The sequence below is a fragment of the Quercus robur genome, chromosome 2 (genome assembly GCF_932294415.1).
Source record: "Quercus robur chromosome 2, dhQueRobu3.1, whole genome shotgun sequence".
In the NCBI taxonomy this organism is placed as follows: domain Eukaryota; kingdom Viridiplantae; phylum Streptophyta; class Magnoliopsida; order Fagales; family Fagaceae; genus Quercus; species Quercus robur.
Genome location: NC_065535.1, coordinates 66,170,534 through 66,186,673, shown reverse-complemented (window position 1 = coordinate 66,186,673; position 16,140 = coordinate 66,170,534). Strand labels below are relative to the sequence as shown.

Genomic DNA, 16,140 nt, shown 5'->3' with positions numbered 1-16,140 from the left:
TGGGCTTAGGAACCAAACTGTGCCCTTACAATATATATAAAAGAATACATGAGACTTATTAAGATAACTCTAAAATCACAATAGTTCATGATGTTACAAAATCAATAGTTTGTGGTATTCTACAAAAGCATGGTGTTTTCGCTTATGAGAATATCCCAATATAAAATATCCTACTATATTCTAATAGCCACATCTATTATTGATAAGATATTAAAACTTGTAAATTGATTAGTACATGCAAGACAATAATGTACCAAAAAAAAAAAAAGGCTTGTTAAAGGGACATTAGAGCATTCTCATTAGAGGTGCGAAAAATGCTAAATGCTAAATGCTATTTTTAGCTCTTTTAGCATTTTTTAGTACCTCAAATGATAAAAACACACTTCCATCAAACATTCTAATTCGTAAAATATTTAGTACCAAGCTACAGTGAGCTTATATCAATACAATCTCACTGTAGCTAGATTGTAAAAAACAAAAAAAAAAAAAATTGTTTTTTATTCACCCAACGGCTCTTTCCCATTTCTCATTCTCTTTCCTGTCTCACTTCTTTCATCTCTCATCTCTCTTCTCTCTCTCAAGTGGTTCTGCGATTGTGGGCCACCGATGGTTGTGGTTCGGTAATTGTAGGCCGTCGTGGGTTGTGGTCCGATGGTCAGGGTCGTGGGTCCGATGACTGTGGGTTTTGATTTTGGGTTATGGGTCGTGGTCTGACGGTCGTGGGTTGTGATTTGATGGTCGTGGGTGGTGGCAGCAATGGTTTGATGGTCAGCGATCGTGGTCCGATGGGCATGGGTAATGGATCCGATGGTCGTGGGTCACCGATATCTAGTGGCAGCGGGATGGTGGGTTGTGGGTTTAGGTCGTAATGGGTCATGGTGCAGTGGATCGGCGTGATGGGTTTGCTTTTGTGGAGGTTTGCTGTGGTGGGTTTGTGTATGTGTGTGTATGTGTTTTTTGCTTGGTGGTTTGATTGGCAATGGTGGATTGGGATGTGGGTTTTTTCCTCTTTGTCTTTCTTCTTACCAATCTGGGTTTTGTGATTGTCTTCTTTCATCTCACCGATCTAGGTTTTGTGATTGTCTTCTTTCTTCTCACCGATCTAGGTTTTGTTGTTTTGTGATTTGGAAGAGGAAGGTAGTGGTTGGGCCGCCTTTTTTTTTTTTCTTTTTTTTCTTTTTTTTTTGCTTCCGTGTGGTGGATTTTGGTTGCCACAGTGGAGGTTGATGCTGGTAGTGCTATGGCGAAGGTGGCTGTGACCGTTGTTATTGGATTTTGTGGAGATTGTTTTTATATTAGTTTATAGTATTGTATATATTATTTTAAGTGAAGTGGTAAAAAAATAGAACTTTTGATGTATGGTGTTTTGTAAAATGAAGTGTTAAAATCCATAAAATAGGTTTTTGAGATGTTAAATGCTAAAATTTTAAAAAACTTTGATATGAATGCTCTTATAGAACCATATACTTCTGACAACAATAGTCAATAGAGCAAGTGAATATATCAATCTCAACGTCAAAGAGGGAAGAATCTGGGCTAGTAGGCTTGTAGCTGTAGACTTGGACAAAACTGAAGCCTCTACCATATCCCAGTTTAACCCGACCACATCTTGCATGTGCATTATTTATTTACTAGTAGTATCAAGTCTGCTTCCTTTATTTGCTATTCCAATCCCAAGGTTTTTCAGTGGAGGTGATTTTCCTGATTTAGGTGCGTTTCCCTCCAAATTAAAAAACCAACTTATTTTACTATTCAACTTACTTTTGCTACTATTTATGGGTTTCACTGTATTTTTTAGTACTATTTATAGGCCTCACTGTACTATTTCAGCTAACTTTTACCTTTATCTACAATACTTTTAGTAAAAAGTTTTCAGTTTTAGTAAAATAAGCAGATCTCAAACAGAGCCTTAGAAGTGTTTTTTTTTTTTTTTTTTTTTTTGGGGTGGTCTCAAATCAGCCCACAAAATTGCACTAGGCATTAACTCTTCAAGAAAAATTTCCTCATGGAAAAATCATTATCAATTCGATAAACAAGCACTTTTTTGTGGCCTTTTCTTCAGAATAGCATCCCTACCCATGAGCTCATTGCCCATTCAAACATTGTTCCCATTTGCCCTATTGGGCCTGAAAGTATTCTTCATGCAATTTGTGACTGGTTTGCACCTTTGCTTGAACATGTTGCTATAGGCTTGAAATCAATAATCATATTTTATATCTATATATACCACCAGTATCTACATAACTAAACAAACTATTAGTAATGAAACTATTATTTTATTTATAAGATTGATATAAACAATAAATTATCATTAAAAAGACTGTATATGCAACTTTGCTATTTTACTAATGTATATTGTGGAAGTAAAAAGAAAAAAAGAAAAAAAGGAAGATTAAACTCACAATTAATCAATATCTAATCTAATTTAATTTAGAGTACTACATCTACAATATTTTCACAATAAATCATAGGTGGTAAGTTGTTATTGATTCTAATTTGAATGTACAACTTAAATTACTTTTTTGCCCACTCATAACAACCAATAACAACCCACCATTTATAATTTATTGTGAAAATGTTGTGGATATAGCATTTCTCTTCAATTTAATACTATATAAAAGCAGAAGCTTTGCCCTATAATAAAGGCTATGCTGCCACATAGGAAAAAAGTTCATCTAAAATTTTACCACATTTAAGTTAAAAAGCGAAAGGATATACTATTTTGACAACATTAAAACACCGTTTTAATAGTTTCTCCTAATAAGACACGTATACCAGAAACCAATTAAACACATGGTTAAAATACCATTTGAAGAAGAGGGACTACTGTTTGGTTTTAAACCTTTTCAATATTAATAAAACACAAACTAAACAATATGAATAAACAAAACACATAGGGAGAGAACAGAGGTTCCATGTTCAGTCAGTAAGACACATAGAGAAATACCACAAGACTGTTGCCATCGTCAAACGACTGAAACTGTTAGAGATCTCATAAGACGTTGGAAGAGAGATCAGAGACTGCTACCAGTAAATTTTTCAAAATTTACATTTTTTGTTAGAATTTAGTAGTTGCAATAGAGATTTGGTTTAAAGCAAAATTACAAGTTGTTTTGATAATACACAATTATGCCTTTCGGTCAACACTCTTATTACTAATACACTTCTTACCACAATAAACCTATAGCCCAACAAATTACCCAAAAATGACTGCCATTTATTGACATCTTTTGTATCCTAAACTTCCAACTGCCATCTTTCCAAATTGTTAATTTTTTTTTTTTTTTTTCCTTTGCCAGAAGCAAGGACGGAGCTAGAGTTTCGAGTTAGGGGGGGAGGGGAGGGCAAAATTCTTCTAAGATTGAATCTCACAAAATGACTAATTTTTGTTTTTTTTTTTTTTTTTTTTATAAGCTAGAAAATGGATAAATCATGCAAGATTGTTCAGGTGCTGACAAATACATGAAAAGAAAAAGAAAGTTGAGAACAATCATATATATATTGGACTCTTTCACAAATAGAAATGTTTCCACATTATGAAGCAAGATTTATTGATACTTGGGGCAATGAGGTGGCACGAAAGTGTGGCTTTGTGACTTTGTGACAAGGACAAGAAAGGTTTTGTTTTGTTTTTTTTTGTTTTTGGTGGAAACGGGGTTTTATTTAGCTAATAAAAGAGTTTATACAGCACCAAAAGCAGGTCCTTGGGCACATAGTCAAGTACTCCCAAGGCCAGCCAAATCCTTTACATAGTACATATAAACAAAACTAGGACAGCCATTATACATAGACAAAAGGTTCTGTTGGTGAGTTCCCCGCTTCGCCAGAGCATCCGCACAGGCATTTGCTTCACGGTAAATGTGATGCACCTGCACCACCCAGTCCCGGTCCATAAGGCTCCTGCAATCACAAATTAAAGGCATCATATTAGTAGGGTAGCTCACAGTTGTATTTGTCAGCCAAGCCAAGTTAGGACCACTTTAGAGTCAATTTCAAGCCGGATAAACTTAAATTCTAGCAGCCATGCCATCTCCAATCCCTGTCGGATAGCGGCCAATTCAGCCATATTATTTGTTGCAATACCCAAATGAAGAGAGAAACCAGCTATCCAGCATCCTAAATGATCTCTCAATATCCCCCTTGCTCCTGAGACCCCTAGATTACTTAGCGCACTGCTGTCAGTGTTTAATGTAATGTAAGGAGTTGGGGAAGCGTGCCATCGGATAAATTGCGGGAATCTAACTTGGGTCCGTCTAACAGTGCCAGCTAGGAAATAAAATTCTGTAGTAGCTTGCACAGTAGCATAGATGAGACTATGTTGGGAGCGAGACTCATTCTTAAAAATCCTTTCATTTCGAGCTAACCATAGTTTCCAACACATAAAAGGAAAATAAACACTCCAAGGGAGGTGATGTGGTAGGATATCCATGTCGGTTGTTGCATTACACCTTAGCCAATCCTGCAACGGCATGTGAAAAAAGGATAAGGGCAAAATACCCGGAGATTGACTCTATACCTCTTTTGCCCAGGGGCAATCCCAAAGAATTTAGATGGTTGTTTCTAGGTTATGACAACGAGGATAGTGAGCATCCCAATGGTTACGCCCAAAAGTTAGGAATTGCTTGGTGGGTAACCGGTTGCGCATAGCTTTCCAGAAGAAGATTTGAATTTTTTTGGGGCATGGCAATGACCAAATCCAATTCCAAAGTGATTTGTCCCAGGGAACATGTTGTTGTCGGCAAAGAAACTTAGAGGCGGATTTAACGAAGCAAGTACCCTTGTTATGGGGCCACAGGTAAGCGTCATCCAGTCTAGTAAAACACGCAACAGGAATACCTCGAATAAGACTTTGAAGGTGGTAGGGAATAGGTAAATTGAGAGAGTCGAATGACCACAAGTGAGTAGGACATAGCAAACTAACCCTACAGTCTTCGTCATGGGGAAGGAGGGGTCCCTCGATATAATTGCAAAGGGAGCCTTGTGGAAGCCAAGGGTCCTTCCAAATTCGAATAGTTTGCCCATCTTCGATTATCCAGCGCATGCCCTGGAGTAACAAATTGGCTCCTAGCAGGAAAGCACGCCAAACGTAGAACCCTCTTGAACTGCACGGACTAGTGAACACGGTTGCTTGTGGAAAGTATTTAGCTTTTAGCAACTGCGCCCAAAGCGTGTTAGGATTGGTGTAAAGGCGCCAAGCCTGGTTCATGAGAATTGCATGGTTTCTATGACAGGTGGAGGGGATCCCCAGTCCTCCTGCCTTTTTGGGTAAAGTGATAGTGTCCTAGCTACCCGTGTGACAACCGCGATGATGTTTAGTATCTCCCCAAAGGAAATGACAGCTCATTTTGTCAATTTGTTGACTAATCTTTTGCGGGAGGAGTGTGGTTTGCATGGCGTAGAGGGGAATGGAGGCCACAGATGCTTTAATGAGGGTGGCCCGACCAGCCATAGATAAGTATTTGGTTTGCCATCCTTCGATACGCAGGTATATTTTGTCCACTAAATATTGATAAGAATGAGCGGTACGGCGGGTGGTGAAGATGGGCGTCCCAAGATAAGTACCAATGCGGTCCGTGGTGGGAATACCAAAGATTCCAACCACTTGTTCTTTCACACGCCGAGGAATACTAGGAGAAAACCATAATTTCGATTTGGGGACACTTATAAGCTGGCCCGAAGAGTCGCAAAATGTCTGTAGAATGTTGCGTAAATTCGGACAATCCCTAGGCTTGGCTTTAGTGAAAAGAAAAATATCATTAGTGAAAAAGAGGTGTGAAAGGTGGACCCTCTCCCTAAACTTGATAGGGTGGATAAGTTTATCTCGCACAGCCTCTTCCAATTGGATCGACAACCCCTGCAAACAAAGAATAAATAGATACAGCGATAGAGGATCGCCTTGTCTAAGCCCCCGACTGGGCACAACCTCTGGGAGAGAGTCCCATTCCATAAAATATGAAACCTAGTGGATGAGAGCATATTTAGAATAAGAGTAATGAGGCTTGGTGGCATTTGAAAAAATTCTAGTGTTTCTTTAAGAAAAACCCAATCTAGCTGATTATAAGCTTTTTCAAGGTCCAACTTTAGGGCCACGTATCCATCGCGACCCCGTCGAGATTTTAATGTTAGAATGACTTCCTGAACAATGATAATATTGTCACTCGTTTGACGCCCTGGCACAAACCCAGCTTGGCAAGGATTGTTAACCTCAGCAACATAAGGTTTCAGCCGTTGCACAATCAGTCAAGATAGCAACTTATAAAGGGTATTACAAAGACTAATTGGGCGGAACTGCGTGCTTCTGGATGTGCTACCTTGGGGATAAGAACTAAATTTGTGATACCCCAGGGTGGCGGGATAGTAAGCTGCTCAAAAACTTCCTGAATGACCTAAATTATACTCAGGCCCTAACTGGGCCAATTTGATTGGAAGAAAAGAGCGTGATAGCCATCCGGCCCTGGTGCCTTCAAAGGAGGGAGAGCCCTAAGGGTCCTATAAATTTCATCAAGTTGGGGGATACTGGTTAGAGACTGGGCATTTTCAAAGAAAGGACTATTTGGACAACACTGCGCCATAGTTCGAGATAAGGACGCAGATGAGGTGACATAGCCTGAAACAACCTACTAAAAGCCTAATTGATATGCTGGATTAAAGGCTCTCCAGTGAGCCATAAGCCCGTGTCATCTTTTAACGTGACAACCCGCGATTGGCTTCGTCGTTGAATGGTTTTAAGGTGAAAATACTGAGTGTTAGCGTCCCCATAATTTAACCACATGATTCTAGATTTAAGTTGCCAATATAAATATTCTTGGTGGAGAACCGTATTATATTCTTGTGCAAGCTGCTGTTCAAGCGAGTATAAAAAGGCCGATGGTTTCCTAGCTAATGCCACTTGGAGTCCTCGAATACGAGCTAAAATACGATTTTTACGCTGGAATAAATTCCTGAAATGATGTTTGTTCTAGGCACGAATATTTTCCCTTAAAAATTCTAGGCGCCGTGGGAAATGAGACAAGGAGGAGGATGCGGATGGAATCAGTTTAGATGATTTCCAACTATCGCTTACCAAAGTAGGGAAGGTAGAATTAGTAAGCCACATTTGCTCAAACCAAAACGGCTTGGGAGTTTTCTGCTCTAAGGGGTTAATGTTAAGCAAAATGGGGCAGTGGTCAGATTTAACTCGAGGGAGATGAGAGATTTCAGCAACAGGAAAAAGAAGTTTCCATTCGGCGTTTCCTAGGCCTCTATCTAACCGTTCTTTAATATAGTGTTACCAAATCGGGCTTTTATTTGTCCACGTAAATCGAGGACCCTAAAAACCAAGGTCCATCAGACCACAATTATCCATGCAAGCTCAAAACGTAGATATACAAGTTCTATTTAAAGGTAAACCTCCTAATTTTTTGTCATCCGAAAGCATATCATTAAAGTCCCCCAAAAGAACCCAAGGTAAAGAGATAGCAGTAGCAAGATTTTGTAAATAATCCCAAAAAATTTTACGCTTATTAAAATTTGGCAAGGCATAAATGGAAATAAGTAAAAAAGAAAGAGAGGTAGATGGTACCTTAACTAGAGCATGGATACTATATTCACTGTGAGTGAGGATTTCCACTTTGAAGGAGGGGCTTTCATTCCATAGCAGCCAAATACCTCCGGAGAAACCAGTGGGGTCCACTCGTCGAGAGTGATCATAAGGAAGAGTGTTAATAACCGCTTGAGCCCTTGCTTCTGCAATGCGGGGCTTAATAATGATCAGAATGTTTGGCCGATGCCTACGATGGAGTTCATAGGCATGATTACGAAAAGTCACGCTACCTGCACCCTGGCAGTTCCAAAAAATCATCTTTATTGATGAGGTATGGGGGTTTAGATAATCATTCGGAGCCCCCCTGTCATCAGGACCCTTACTGCAGATAGAGGGAGACACTAATGCCTCGCTGTTGTGGTCTTGATACGATACATTGGGGCCACTTCTCCGAGCCTGGCCCAGTACGTGCTTGACACGACAAATGGCAAGCTTTGGTTTGAGAATATTATTATGTATAAATTGTACTCTTCTTCCCGCAGTGCTATGTATATTTTGCCGAGATCCAAGAAGCGGAAAATGGCTACGGGCAGTGGGTCCGTGGAGTTTACGCTGGAGGAGCTCGCCGGTGTTCTCTTCTGCCGGAATGGTGGGGCTTTTGGATGCCCCGTTGGTGCTTGATAAGGGTGCACCGGGCGGCGCACTCGGACATGAGTCCATGGCAGCTGATAAGGAGTGGGCTGGGGTGGTGGTTCGAGTCGCATTGGCAAGCTCAGAGTTTGGGTCACTTGATTCAATGCCAATGCTGTCCGGGGGTGAACCGATATCCAGACATAAGTCACCGTTTCGTTCTCGGATCGTTCTAAGGAGAGGCCACTCCATATCTGCTCGAGGTTGGCCATTTCCTGAGCTTGGGTTTGGGGGGTTGATGAATGGGAGTTCACAGAGGGAGTGGCAGGGAAGGTCGAGTTGCTTTAGGGAGAGGGTGTATGCCAAAGGTCGGGATTGATCGGAGTGGGCGTTGATGAGCTCTGGTCGGATGAGGGAGTCATGGTGAAAACTGGTATCATTTGTTGCTGGTGCAAGAGGAGGTACGTCGTTTTTAAGCTCCACGGTTTGCATGTGTTGAGTCGCGCGGTTGAGTTGGCTTACACTCAGACAGGTGGCCATGCAATTTCCTTGCATGCGTTCTGTGGTCAATTCATGTGGCTGGGGTGAATATAGTTTTTCTCCATGAGGTGCCACCTCCTCACGGTGAAACCCAGCTAGCTGCCTTAACCCAAATGACCCCTGTTCTATCACCGAGTGAGTTTGATGAGTGCGCGGCACGTGAGTATGAAGAGAAATGGGAGGGACACGTGGAGTGGATGAATATGAGGTGTCACGCTGGGGCAACTTGCCAGGTCGTGATGACTCGATGTGAGGCCCACGTACCCGGGCTCGCCGAGTTTGCACAGTTTTCCAGGGAGTGTGCTCCTGGTCATGAGCTTGCGCTCCTTGGTCACCACGTGTAACAGTGCCTTGAGGTGGCTCAGTGTAGGGGTCAGTGGGTGCCTCTAAACATTGAAGTTCACGATGTCCAAGCCGCCCACACCGGTAACACAATTGAGGAAGATTTTCATAAACAATATCCTGCCAAAATGCGCCAATTTTAACATGTTTCGGTAGTGGGTTGGCAGTGTTTATTTGGACACAGAGTCGAGCATATCACCCTCGAATGGCCGCACTAGTAATGGCATCACCTTTAAAAGTTTTCCTAGTTTGTACCCCATGTGTTTTAGAAAGTCTAGATGATAATATTCTATGGGTAAGTTTTCCAAGCGGGTCCAAACCGCTGTGGTTGAAATTTTTGCAATATGCGGATGAAAATCCACCTCCCAGGCTTGCACATGTAAGTATTGGTCCCCTACAAACCATGGCCCATCCATGAGGGCATGCTGGTAGTCTTTAACAAGGTCAAACCGCGTTATAAAATAACCATACCTAATATCAATTAAATGCATTGTACCTGTGGGTCGCCAAATACCCGCTAACCTGGTTTGGAGTGCCCAGTACCCAAGTGGACGTCCCATAATTTTGAGGATGATGCTTGTCTACCAAGGGCGAGCAAGCTTACGCTTCAACTCTGTTGGAACTCAAATCGCCCAAGCTTTGTCGTCCAAGCCATCGAGATCACTGTGGTGTACGTCATCGTTGCATGGGGGTTCCATGGTAGTACTGTCATGGCTGGGTTGGCCAGTGTCTTCCTCGTCACCTATGTTGCAGCTTAGGTCCGGCATGCATATGTCTTGAGTTACCTCTGCATACATTTTCTTTCTTGAGTTATCTTTCAGGAAAGTGCTCTCAGGGTCATCGGCGTTGTGAGGCAAAACCGGGGTCGTCATTCAGAGTGTTCTTTTTTTATTTTAATTTTGTCTTAAGAAAGGTTTTGTTGGTAATAAGAAAATGAGAGAAAAAGAAAGTTGATGTGTATTTTGCAAAGAAATGCCGACTAAGGAGGGAAGGGTTGGGGACAAGCACTTCATTCCTTTGGCAAATCCAAGGCCTAGTCGGCGCCACCGACGCCACAATGGACGACTTTGCCTATGTCTCCTCTTTTGTCCTTTTTGTCTTCCCTTTTCTTGTTCAACTTCTCTCCCTCCTTCCACCCTAGCTAGCTATCTTTTACCTCTTTCTCACCCTTTAATCTTCTGTTTAACTTTGTACCCACTACTTATTTCTCTAGTTAAATCCTAGAGAAGTGTTCCTAGTAAAATTGAATGTTGTATAATGGTGGTGGGACTTCAATTAGTTCATGTAACAAATTAGCCTGTGGGTTGATTAATTTGTTTTTGTAGAATTTTCTTTGTAATCTTGATAATAATAAAACTTAAAAAGCAAAAAGGGAGACACAAGGACTAAAGATTGAATAATTCTAAGGTATTTCCAAAAAACGAAGAATGATGCTTCCTTCTCTCTCATTCATAGTGAGGTCTCATTTATTAAATTCATGGTGGGGTCTGCCATGAATGTGAGAAGAGAGAACTCTATTTCTCCATACTCTGAAAGTACATAAGAAGTTTCTCTAGTATCCTTCATAGTCCTCATGGTAACTTTATTATAGAGTTTATAGGATCTTATCAATATGTTTTTAAAAGAATTAATTGGATGATACTATGTCATTAACATTTAAACAAATGTTAACTATTACGATTTTGATGTTAATTTTAATGTGTTTTGCTATTTACATCATAAGCATAAATAAATTAAATAAGAGTAAAGTGCAATGACATAATTAATGAAGAAATAATAAAGATTATATATATATATATATATGGGCAAAACTTAGGTACAGTACCTTAGGTTGCCTATTTAAAATTTTGACATCTGTCTGATTTAACCTTTCAAGCAAACAGCATTAAAACTTTTTTTTTTTCCTTCTTCCTTCTTTTTCCTGTACTGAACAGCTTCTCTTCCAAACCCAAAACCTTTCTCTTCCAAACCACCCATGACCCATGACCCTTCTCTTCGAAACCCAGAACCCAAAAAATGAAAAATAAGAAGAAAAAAAAAATCTCATATCTCCCTTTCTTCCACTCTCGGTGTGTGTATGTTTACTTTCTTCTTTTCTGATCTATGATTCTTTCTCCCTCTCGATGTGGGTGTATCTGTTTCCTTTCTTCTTTTCTGATGTATGATTCTTTCTCTCTCTCGGTGTGAGTGTATCCGTTTCCTTTCTTCTTTTCTGATCTATGATTCTTTCTTTCTCTCGCAGTGTGTGTACCTGTTTCCTTTCTTCTTTTCCGATCTATGATTCTTTCTTTCTCTCTCTCTCTCTCTCTCTGGACAAAAGAAGGAAACAGGCTGTGACAATGGCTTTGTTGATGTTAAGAGTTGGAAGTTTCGGGTATAGCTGAAAAGGGTATGTTTTTTGGCTTGAAACCCAGTAGATCTGGCTTTTATTTTTTTATCTTTCCTGTTTGGTTACTGAGAAAATGAGGGAGAAGGGTCCCTTTTTTGGTTTGAAACACAGTAGATCTGGCTTTTAGTTTTTGATTTTTTTATCTTTCCTGTTTGGTTCTGCATTTTAGCTTTTGAGTTTTGGATTGGAATTCGAAATTCCCTTTATTATCTTCATTTTAGCTTCATCAATCAGAGGCGACTGGAGATTTGAAGCCGTGGTTCTCTTGCAGTTGCAGTACCGGAAAAAGAAGGAAGAAGGAAAAAAAAATTTAGTTTTAACATCGTTTGTTTGGGTTGTTAAATGGGATAGATGTCAAAATTTTAAGTAGCGAACCTAAGGTACTGTACCTAAGTTTTGTCCTATATATATAAAGATATTAAAGATTCAATAAATCTATTGCTTAGCATTCCATTTAAATGTTTGTTAACCGTGTCTCTACACAAAGGGAGATAATTATTGTAAAAAATTTAAAGTTGTTTCATTAGTTGCAATTATCTAAGATAACAATGCATTATATGAACAAATGGACTCACTTATTTATTTATTTTTTAAGAAATATTTTCAATTTATGGTGTCTGTTCTTGATGATTACTCTTTATCATCAGACGAACACATTAATTGATTTTTTTGTGTAAGTAGAAATTGAATCTCATATCTCTTATTCGATGATAAGAGACTTACTAGTTAAACTAATTGGAACTCATCACTTGTTCTATGTTTTGCATAATTGGCATATGTATAAGATTTGAGAATATATCATGCATGTACGATGATATCAGGGATGTTAACATTATCTAATTATGTTATCAATAAGAAATAGGCCGCGAGGGGATCAAGTATTGGGACGAAAAATGGCCCACCAACTTCATCAATTGAGTCAGTTTCAGAATCTAAAAAAACATTTACTACAACTCTATGCAATGAGTTGGAACTGAATAGTCTAAGTCTAAACCCAACAAGCCTCGACTTTCCAACCCTCAAGTCTGAGTTGGATGGAGATATTGAAGTGCAATCACCTGACAATTCTCTATGGGAGTCTTTTTTCTCTGATCAATTGGATGGTGATTTTATGATCTCATCACCAGTGAGGAATTTGCCATCTCCACAAACTTCAACTTACAATCATAATTACAACTATGCTCAGGCAGTGCAAGGTCAGAGTCTCTCCGGGTTCTCTCCTCCTCGCTTATTGTCTCAGATTGGTCCTTTTAGTAGCACCAACAAAGGGAAGGGACTAAGCCCACTTCATAGGGTAACTTACCAAAAAATCAGTATATGCAGCCAGCTGAGGGCCTTTCAATGCCAGCAATTGAGGAATTTTTAGATGATTATATTGGAAGCTCATCACATTCGATATCCCAAACATAGTTCCAGCAGTGGACGGCTTGACAATCTCCAATAATTTCTCAAGGTTTTGTGGTTCGGTGAGCGAAACATCAAGTCTAGGAAGTTCTCAACTGACCCAAGAGAGTGATATTTACCAAATGTCCGGCTCTATTGCAAGTGGACCATTATCAGAACTGTTGCAACAAGATCGCCACCAAGACAATCAACTACAGCAGAAGCAGACACAACAGCAAGAACAATATCACCACAACCTTAACCATAGCTTGATGGCACCTCAACCTCTTGGCTCTGAGCAGGTGAATAATCTCTCTCATTAAAGTGCAATTTCTGTTTCCTTCAAATACTGTAGCATGTTAACATTTTTAACCTTTGGAAAGAGCAATAAAGATACCACAAGCGACTGTGTCAAAGACCTTTTCCAACGGAGATGTTTTAGGTTAGGTTTCGTTTGTTTTAAAGTTAAATATTTTTAGAGGTTTAGTATGACATATAATTTTTCAAGTAAATGACTAAAACTAGCAACTCAACCACCAAAGATACTAGTGCCGAAGGTTCGGTGATTAGAATGTTGGAACCAGTAGCCAAGACAGCGTCTCTAACGACCAGATCACCAACAACAATTCCCAAAACGATATCTCCAGTCATTGAACTGCTGGCATCAGTCACCAAAACGACCATTTCAGCCTCTCTGGTGATCAGAAAGCTAAGATCAATCGCTAAAACGGCATCTCTGGCCACCAGACCACCAACATCGATTGCCTGCAGGAAGGCTTTGGCCACCGGCCTAACAACCTAGCCACTATATAAGGGAAGGGGAGCCATTGTGTATTTTTTATTTTTATTTTTTAAATATTTTACCAAATTTCCAAAGGTAAAACATTTTACAACTTTTTATAAAGGTTTTTTTCGGCCAACAGAAAAATATTTTATAAATTTGACCACATTTTATATGCAAACAAACACTTGAAAATGAGACAAATATTTTATCTCAAAACAAACAAAATATTAAATCATTTTTCATACTTTTTTAATTTGAGCATCATAGATTCGAAATCAAGATCATAGGTTCTTCTGATAATATACTAAATTATCTTTTGTCCCAAAATTTAAAATAAACTAGTAAGTTATCCGTGCGATGTACGAATAATATTGTAATGTTTTATGTAAAAAGGTTTTGGAGAATGTTGTATATGTTTTATAGCATAATTGTTATAGAACTTTATTAGTAATGGGTTTATCATAATTAAAAAAGTAACAATTATAAATTGCACACAAATATCCATTATAATTATTCAATGGAAGTAATGCAGAAAAAAAAAAAAAAAAAAAAAAAAAAAAAAAAAAAAACACAACTTTGGAGGAATATTATAAAATAAAAGTTGATATAGAATGTGTCTTTCTATTTCTCTTTAATTCTAAAACAAAATATACTTCCCAAACACCCACAGTCAATCACATCATTTATAAAACCCACAAATTCACAACGTTCAACCTTAACATCAAAATCGTAATTGCTATTGTCACTTAGTATAAAATGCAAGCCCCTCTTCCTTGGTTGTAGCCAACTCATACTAGTTAGGATTAAATAAAACAACAATATTATAGCTAGATAAATGTGTTCAAAAAATTAAAGGTAAATGATATCGTTTTTGGTCTTTTGTGTATTCAACATAAGATGGCATGAAGGGCTATAAGTAGGTACATATAAAGGGGTAGAAGTGTAAGAGGTGAAAATTGTGAATTAAAATGCAAAGAATTTTGTGTGTATGTGTCAAGGATAAAAGGTCTTGAAATATTGAATCAAATAATACAAATAATATTTATTTTTTTATTAGAAAAGTTTTGAAACATTGAATCAAATTAAACAAAAAATTATTATTTAATTTCTTCTTATCTCTGATACGGCACTTGAGAATATTTCAATTTTCTTTACATAGAATGTATCACTTTGCAGAATCTCATACTTTCTGACATGAAATATCTGCTTTTATTTATTTATTTATTTATATATATAAAAATTAAATTTTATAAATTTAATTATTTAACTATTATTCTAATGACTTGTCTATTTGTTCCGCAGGAACAAGATAGTGGGCTTCAACTAGTGCACCTTCTTCTAGCTTGTGCTGAAGCAGTTGCCAAAGAAGACTACATGCTGGCAAGAAGATATATCCTCCATCTCAATCGGGTTGTCTCAGCTCTCGGCGACTCAATGCAGCGTGTAGCGGCCTGCTTCACTGAAGCCCTAAGTGCAAGACTAGCTACCACACTTACCACCAAACCCAGTACCTCCAGTTCTACTACTACTCCTCCAACACCCTTCTCTCCTTTCTCAACAAACACACTAGAAGTCCTCAAGATTTACCAAATCGTCTACCAAGCTTGTCCTTAAATCAAATTCGCTCACTTCACCGCAAACCAAGCTATATTTGAGGCCTTTGAAGCCGAAGAACGTGTGCATGTTATAGATTTAGATATTCTTCAAGGCTATCACTGGCCAGCTTTCATGCAAGCCTTAGCAGCACGACCTGGTGGAGCTCCATTTCTTCGAATAACCGGCGTTGGATCCTCCATAGAGTCGGTAAGAGAGACCGGTAGGTGTTTAGCCGAGTTAGCTCACTCTCTTCACATCCCATTTGAATTCCACCCGGTGGGTGAGCGACTCAAAGACCTTAAACCCCACATGTTTAACCGAAGGGTTGGTGAGGCACTAGCGGTGAATTCAGTGAATCGTCTCCATCGTTTGCCTAGTAATTCTCTTGGGAATTTACTAGCAATGATCCGAGACCAAGCTCCGAACATTGTAACACTAGTGGAACAAGAAGCAAGCCATAATTGACCATACTTTTTGGGCAGGTTTCTTGAGGCATTACACTATTATTCAGCAATTTTTGACTCATTGGATGCGACGTTCCCACCAGAATCAGCACAGAAAGCCAAGGTGGAGCAATGCATATTTGCACCTGAGATTCGTAATATAGTGGCGTGTGAGGGTCCCAAGAGGACGGAGAGGCATGAAAGGTGGGAGAAATGGAGGAAGATAATGGAAGGGAAAGGGTTCACAGGGGTGCCATTGATGAGTGCAAACGCAGTGACACAGTCGAAGATATTGTTGAGTTTGTATTCGTGTGATGGGTATAGGTTGACAGAGGACAAGGGTTGTTTGCTCTTGGGTTGGCAAGATAGGTCACTTATTGCAGCTTCTGCATGGCGATGTTGATCGAGATCAACTTTTGCTTTTTTTTTACGTATGTGTATTTGTCATGGGGCTTTTCCTTTTGTTTGTTGTTAAGGGTTTTTTTTTTTTTTTTTTTTTTAAATATTATTA

The 16,140-nt window shown here is 39.1% G+C and overlaps 1 pseudogene; it reads left to right on the top strand.

The window, feature by feature from the left end:
- Positions 1–10,006: 10,006 nt before the first annotated feature.
- On the top strand, positions 10,007–16,032 carry LOC126702104 (GRAS family protein RAM1-like; annotated as a pseudogene).
- The last annotated feature ends 108 nt before the right edge of the window (positions 16,033–16,140 follow it).